The sequence below is a fragment of the Carlito syrichta genome, unplaced genomic scaffold, assembly GCF_000164805.1.
Source record: "Carlito syrichta isolate Samal-C Ts95f unplaced genomic scaffold, Tarsius_syrichta-2.0.1 Scaffold256397, whole genome shotgun sequence".
NCBI lineage: Eukaryota > Metazoa > Chordata > Mammalia > Primates > Tarsiidae > Carlito > Carlito syrichta.
In genome coordinates, this window is record NW_007200493.1 from 171,225 (window position 1) to 178,977 (window position 7,753).

The window sequence follows — 7,753 nt, forward strand, 5'->3', positions numbered from 1 at the left end:
ACCCACGCGCGCAGCGGGCACCCGGCCAGAGGCGGGGGCGCGTCCTGGGAGGCAGAGCGCCCTAGGGTTCCCCGCCCCCGCCCCTCCGCTGCGGCCACCTGCTTGGCTCTCGGCTCGCGGTGCGCCAGGCCTCGCCGAGCGCCAGGCAAAGCGAAACCCAGCCCAGGAAGCAGATCCGGTGCGGTGACACCCGCGCGCCAGCCCCGTTCCCATCCCTGAGAAGGAGAGGCGACCGCGCGGCAAGGGGTCCCCGGGCCCTCGATCCAGCTGGGCGGCGCAATTGCCTCTGTCCTCTCCTTCCCGGCCCACCTGAGCTGCTCCGGAAGCTGGAGTCTACGCGGTCCCGCTGCGGAGCGGCGGGGCGGGGAGCTGCGGTCTGCCGGTCCTCTCCCGCCAATGGTTGGACCTCGCGGCAGCCGCGAGCTCGCGCGCTGGTGCGTTCCTGAAAGAGCGGTCCCCAAGCCTTTGCTCCCGGTGCCGGCTTCCCCCGAGGACGCGCGTGGGGCGCTTCAGAGCCGCGTGCACGTGGTTGTCCCCAGTGACAAGATGAGCTCACAGTGCCCCCGGAGACTCCGCATCTCAAGCCTGAAAACACGGAGGGGCTAGCCTTTAGGAATCAGCAGACCCTCTCTCCCACATCTGGGGAAGGCCTGGGTTCAGGATTTGTAGCAGAATCCTCAGGCATCCAGCGCTCAGGGTCGCCTGCTGCTGCCTCGTGCAATAGCCATTCGCGCGTGTGGCTATATACTTTTAAATAAATTAGTTAAAACAGAATGCAGTTTAAAATCCAGTCCTGCAGTCACACTAGCCACTTTTGAGAGTTCAAGAGCCATCTGTCCACAGATGTAGAACATGTGCGTCTTTGCAGACAATTCTATTAGACACCGTTGACGTAGGGTTCACAGCTCCCACGAGAGCTCTTGGGGAACCCCACGGAGCCTGTCGTGGATTACTGGGACCAGACCAGGATCTCAGGGTCCATCTAGACCAGAAGTTAATTGTATGCCTTCTCCACGCAGTGGTCAGGAGATTCCTTTCAAAGCAAATACTCCATTGTGTGCGGAATAAAATCCAAACCTTCAGGACCCAGAAGGTCTGCCAGTGCCTGGCTTCCGCCGACTTCTTCATGCTTATGCTACTCTATTCTCCTCTCTCCCTGAGCTCTGGCCATATTTGCTCCTCCCTGTTTCCCCGCCCTCACTCAGTGCCTTCCCAGTGCAGGGCCTTTGCACTTGATACTGCTTTTCTTCACAATGTTCGTACCCTGGCCTTCCAAACAACTGTTTCATTTCCATCTTTCAGGTCTCCTAGTTGTCAACTCAAAGGCCTTTCCTCTCTTCCACCCAATGTTCACCTGCTCTAGGGACTGTATAGTGAAGGGTTTCTTCCTTCATATGACTTAACACACTCAGTAGTTAGCTTGTTTTTCTGATTGTTTATTGTCATTTCCCTCTAGAATATAAGCTTCCTGAGGAGAGGCTCTGCCTGTGAAACTCTGGATCCGTATCGCCTAGCTCAATGTCAGCATGGAGTTGCACAATAAATAGTTGTTAGGTGAACCCTCAGATTGACTGCCAGGCAGATGGCATGGTCCTCTACTGATACCCCTCTAAAGCTCCCATCACAAGCACATTCGCCCTGTTTTAAGTATCAGGCAGACATCATTGTACAAAATGTGCTTGGAGCTACTCCTACCAGGGTTCAGGATTGCCTCATCTCAGGAATGACCATCTTCTCCTTCAGTCTCTCCTGTCTCATGCCTAATCTCTGATTTGCAGCTTGAATAATCTCCACAAGACCGTCCTTTCCAAAACAGAATCAAAATTACCTGGTGGGGGGATAGGTATGGGATAAAAATACAGATTTCCAGGGCACATCCATGGACAGCCTCACTCAGTAGGATTTAAATGCCTGAAGTCAGGTTTACTCTAGGACTCTATATTTGCATAAGCCTATAAATGCTGTTATTTTTTTCTTAAATGAGTTTGAGGCTGATTTTTGACTGTGTGCAACCAATAGTATTAACTGATTCCTTTCCACACTGTTTCTGTATTTGTATGTCTACAAACATCTTGAGGGTAGAGACTGTGTTGTGTTTTCATCTTGGTACCTAGCACATAACAAATAATCAGAAACTCCTTGTTGAATGACTCTGCTCTTGTTCAATACAATGACCTTTCCCTCATCTGGAGGACATTTAATAGGTAACCTCAGTCACTTGAAACTCTGCTAGAAATCAGAATGTAAACAGTAAAGCTTTCCAAGGAAGCAAATATCATTTTTATAGCACTAACCAAAGCTTTTTCTTTCTTTCTTTCTTTTTTTGAGTCTCACTCTGTCGCCCAGACTGGAGTGCAGTGGCACACTCACGGCCACCCCAGCATTGACCTGCTGGACCCCGGCAATCCTTCTGTCTCAACCTTCCAAGTAGCTGGAACCACATGCTACCACGCCCAGCTAATTTTTGGTTTATTGTAGAGACGAGGTCTTACCAAGCTGTCCGGACTGGTCTTGAACCTGTGGGCTCAGGTAATTCACTCACCTTGGCCTCCCAAAGTGCTGGGATTACAGGCCTGGCCAACCAAAGCTTCTACAGTTTACATACAAGAGTCTCTCAATGGCCTCACCTGTGGCCTATATTCTCTTAACCCAGACATAATTCTAACAATATTGTTTTTCTTTTGTGTGTTTGTACTTTGGTCACAGGAAATGGACCGCTAAAGGCAGGTCCACCAGGTGAGCAGCAGAAGGCAGTAGCAAGAGGGGGTGGCTTCTCAGCACCACAGAGTTGTTCCAAGACTCAGGTTCGTTCTCTCTCGCTGCTGGGCTCAGTGGATATTGCTGACCTCTGCACAGAAGCACTGACACCACATCAGCATCTCAGTCTGTGGAAAGGAGAAGGGGGGGGAGGTGGGGGCAACCCAGTCTCTTTTAGGAAAGTGACAAGAAGTTGTACACATTGCTTCTACTCCTCTTGGTGAAAACGAAGTTACACAGTCACATCAAGCTACAAGGAAGGCTGGAAATATTGTTTCTAGTAGGAAAAGCATGTATGTTCTCTTCTAAAGCCCTGTGGGAGAGTCTGTTACTAAAAGGAAGAAGGGAAGAATGGTTCCCAAGGACTAGTAACTAGAAGCTTAGCTATAAACCTCATTTTATATTAAAGTGCTTGGGATGTAGTGGGTGCTCAGAAACCGTTAGCTATTATTATTGGCATGTGTGGTTTCCATCTCTGATTTCATGGCAACTGCCTTACTTTTAGAGCTGAATATAGGATTTCAGAGACCAGGCTCAGAACCATGAAAACATTCCGGAACTTCTTCCAACTCCATACAACTCTGACTTCCTTAGCCAGCCTGCCCTATGATCTGGTCCAGGCCTAGATAAAACTCACAGGCCTCCATAATTTGTCTTGGCCCCCTTCACATCCCATTTACTGACTTCTGCCACCGTTGTAAGTTTCTTCTTGGCATGGCAGGGAGGGAATACCACTCCATCCCCTCCAGTCAAGGTTTCCATATTCCAAGCTATACTTAGCATCTTTGCATTTCCATGGTGACTACAGAGATTAAGTATTGACCTCTGCCCTACTAGACTGTGAGTTCCTTAAGGACTGGAACCACTCTCAACAATTCCTTGGGTCTCTGGTACGTGGGGCAGTGCCTGGTGCTGAGAATGCATACTGTTGGTTGCATAACCTTCCAAGGAACAGAATTAATCGAAACCAAATTTGGTACATTGTTAAAAGGACATCAAAGTAGCATCAAGTTAGATTTTTAGTTCAGTCAGCTATCTTGAAACATGACCACTTGTCTTCTGAAAGCAGATTTTAATGACCTTCCATATGAATTTTTAAAAGGTGAATTAAAATTTTATTATTTTTCAGTTAATCTCATTGCTTCACAAATTTATTCATACTATTCTACACATAATTTAATGCTCATGATTGCCCCCAAAGAACTCTTTAATTCATATTGCTGCTAGTAATATTTGTAAATATTTCAACTCTATTATTTTAAATGTGACTTTTTTCTTTTGGTAGAGATGAAGTTTCACTATGTTGCTCAGACTGGTCTTGAACTCCTGGCCTCATTGATCCTCCCACCTTGGCCTTCTAAAGTGCTGGGATTACAGGCATGAGCCACTGTCCCCAGCCTGTTATTTTGTTTCACAAAAGGAGAATGATGAGAAACGTTTATTTTTTAAATTTATTTTTATTTATTTTAAAGATGTGGGGTACAATTCAGGACTAGGTAGATAAGTGGTCATGGAACAGGTAATGTTTGGACCTCCCTTTGGTCCCCACTTCACCTAGTTTGAGATCAGGTACCTTATTGATGTTGTGTGCTCCCTCCTCCCTCCCCTTGCAGTTTCTTGCTACTGCCAATCCCTTTCTTATAGTGTTATGATAAATGTTTGGGATCCACTTATGAGTGACAACATGTGGTACTCAGTTGTTTCTGTGATAACTTGGGTGGATTTCGATGCGGAGCATTTATTTCTTCCTTTTCTGCACACTCACCACCCTGCTTACGTGCCCTGCATTTGCTCAGCAGCTTTCTCTGTTTCCCGCATCTGACAGCCAAAGCCTTGTCCTTTCTCCACAACTCTGCTCAAACACCACCTCCTCCAGCAAGATTCCCCAATCATCAGCTTGTCCTTTATTATCTCCCTCATGCATCCCAAATTCTGCTATTTGTATCTCTCCTGTTGTATTTTTACAATTTGTCTCTCCATGAGGCGTTTTGTGTATGTATGTGCATGTCTTCTCTGAGCCTCAGAGGGGCTCACAGAGGTAAACAGCTTTGGCGTCAGATGATCCAGACTCCACCAGTGACTAACTTGTGAGACCTTAAACATTTTATGTAACATCTTTAAGCCTCATCACCCTCATGAATAAAACTGGGATCCCAACATTACTTCTCACACTGGTTTTTGCTGGATTTATTTAATGATGTAAAACCCATCATAACGCACATACTGCATGCCAGGCACTGTTCTAAGCACTTTATGAATATTATCTTATTTAACCTCATAATTTTTCTATGAAATACTGAGCCAGCAATTAAGCTATTTTGCTCAGTTCCAGGTCTCCCTTTTCATATCTGACTTATGGCTGAAACATGGTCCCTACAAACCAGCTCTTTGCAACGTTTCCTCTTAGTTCCTGTCAATAGGGGGCACTAGAAAGGGCTGAGGGCTGGAGAGGGGGATTTCCTCCTTTCTGTTTGCAGTTGGCTGCTTGCAGCATCCCCCAGCAACAACCCTTCACCGCATCAGCCATTGGTCCAGCCTCCAGCACCTTTTGCAGCCTAGAGCCAGTCTCCCCAGCCCCACAGCCCCAGACTCAGAAGCAGGTCTCTTGGACTCCACAAGTCCAGCTTCTGATGGTCTCAGCCCCCTCCCCTCCTTTTTTTTTTTTTTTTTTTGATCCTCCAGCCTTAGAGATCGTACCTGTTTCCTCCGCTTACCACCTGTGGTTGCCTTGGCAATCCCTTCCTCCTGACTCAGCACCTGGGAAACCAGTTCTCTAGATTCAATTCCTTTTGTTGAGATATACCTTGTGAGGTTCTGTCTCCTCACCTGCCCACCTGCTATCAGTTGGTACAACCATTAGCCTCATTTTGCAAATGAGCAGACAAAATCCAGAGAAACTAAATAACTCTTCTGAAGTGGACTGGGATTTAAACCCAGATCCAGATGTCATGGTGGTCCCAGGACACCAAGGGGTCACATTTGTGAAGTGCTCAGCCAGTCCTGCCACGTAGCAAGCACTAAATGGACAGTGGTCCTCTGATGTCCAGTCACTATCCTCATCACTCTCGTTGTCATTCTTCAGTCTTGCATCCCTAGCACAGGGTGTATGCAATAAATGCCTACATTCAATTACCTGAATAGGGGAAGACAAAGAGGCATGGAAGGGGCTTGAGTTAGAAGAAGACATGGAGGGAATCATGAGGCCCAGAGCCTCTGCCTCCAATCCCTCTGGCCTCTTTACTTTGGAGCCGTTTCCAGACCAACTGATTCTCCCTTCCTTCTTATCCCTCTCCCACCTCCTGGCTGTCCTTCCTTGGTCCCATTATACTTTGGCTTCCTACCTTCAGCTTTTCTATTTATTAAGTGGGAACAAACAGTTCTCTGACATTCTGGCAGTATCACAAGGAGAAATAAAACAGCAAGTTTGTTGGGAAGTAAAAGAAACATGTTCTTATTTTTCTGTTGCATTGCATTCTATTTCTCTATTCTTCTGTTGCACTGTCCTAATTTTATGATACCTAATTTTATCAAGAAAAGACTATCTTAAATAACATTTCTAATAGAGGTGACCCACCAGGTTCAGTTATTCCTGCATACCATGATCACAAAAACATTTTGACATCTTTGTTTGTAAACTCATTCAGCCTTCTACTCAGGTAGTGGTTGCATTCAATATAATTGTGTCCACATAGAAGGGCACAATATATTGCCTTTCTCATCAGACTCCCTGCCTGACTCTCATTTAGTTGCGGCTAATTCTCAGCAGGCCAACTTCCATTCCTACCCTGACCTACCCTGGCCTCCAGGCCAGCTCTTATTTTCATGGCTGGTTAAGGCACAAACAATTTTGATTCCATTTCATGCATGCTCCCACTTCCATGCTGCAGTAGAAAGAAGAAAATGTTGTCCTTGATCAGAACGACCAGGGAGAGACCTAATAACCAGTACTTTTTGTGTATTTCCTAGGCGTCCAGATTTTCCAGAGGTTGTTTAAAAAATCTATTTTCTGCTCCTCTTGAAACACTCTATTCAAGCACTCAGTCCTCTGATAGTCAGTGTACCATTTCTTCATTATGCTCTCAACCTCCTCCTGCCTCACACAAAAGTTAGACAAAAAGGCAACTGTTAGAAAAAGGCAAGATGCGGAAACAGAAATCCGTGGCAGCAGCTGCTGAGCTAAGCAGTTGATAAGGGGGAACAAATTTGTGCCCTGAGTGTTTGTTTGGAGGTCAGGGCGGTGGCCCAGCAGGACGGGGGAGGGCTCTTTGTCCATGGTGCGATTTGCCCATCTGGCCCATTCAGCATCTCCTGGACCAGCTGACCCCTGCCACCAGCTGCTTCACTGGCTTCTTCACAGACTTGGAGCTTGTTAAGCTGTAATGAGCATATCCTCCAGTTTCCTAATTGACTTTTCAACAGTCCAGACACACTTCCATACAGGGAAACAAAGTTTTCCCTGTTGACAAGTCTTATTTCTGAGGGGAACAAGCATCAGCAATATGGAGGAATCATGGGGGTCTCGCTAGGGTTCAGGTGATTTTTGCTTTAGGTGTTTTTAAAAGATGTTTTCCATATGTACAGTTGGGGAGATGAAGACAGGCTCTTCCTAGCGGGCTAGGGTTCTCTTCAGCTCTTTGTCATGTCAATTAGGTTTTGTTTTCCCTTCTTACAGGATTTAGCCACCAGACCCCTCCTCTCTGCTCACATTCCACCTCCAATCCCTTGGCCAGATTCACTGAGCGTTCCCCCAAAGAGATGTAATTTGTTTCCTTTGTGCACTCACAGGTTTTGAGCTTTAACTTGTGTAGTTGATTATTGTAATGGCTGTTAATCTGTGTCATCAGGCAGCCCACAGAGTGGGCATTCACTCAGCTGTGAAACCAAATGAGGATTCTGACCAAAAGGTCTCTCCCTCCAGGTTGTACCGATTGTTCACCACTAACACCTTATTATCAGGAATATTTCTGCTTCTAAGAGCAGGTGGATTTAGTTCTCC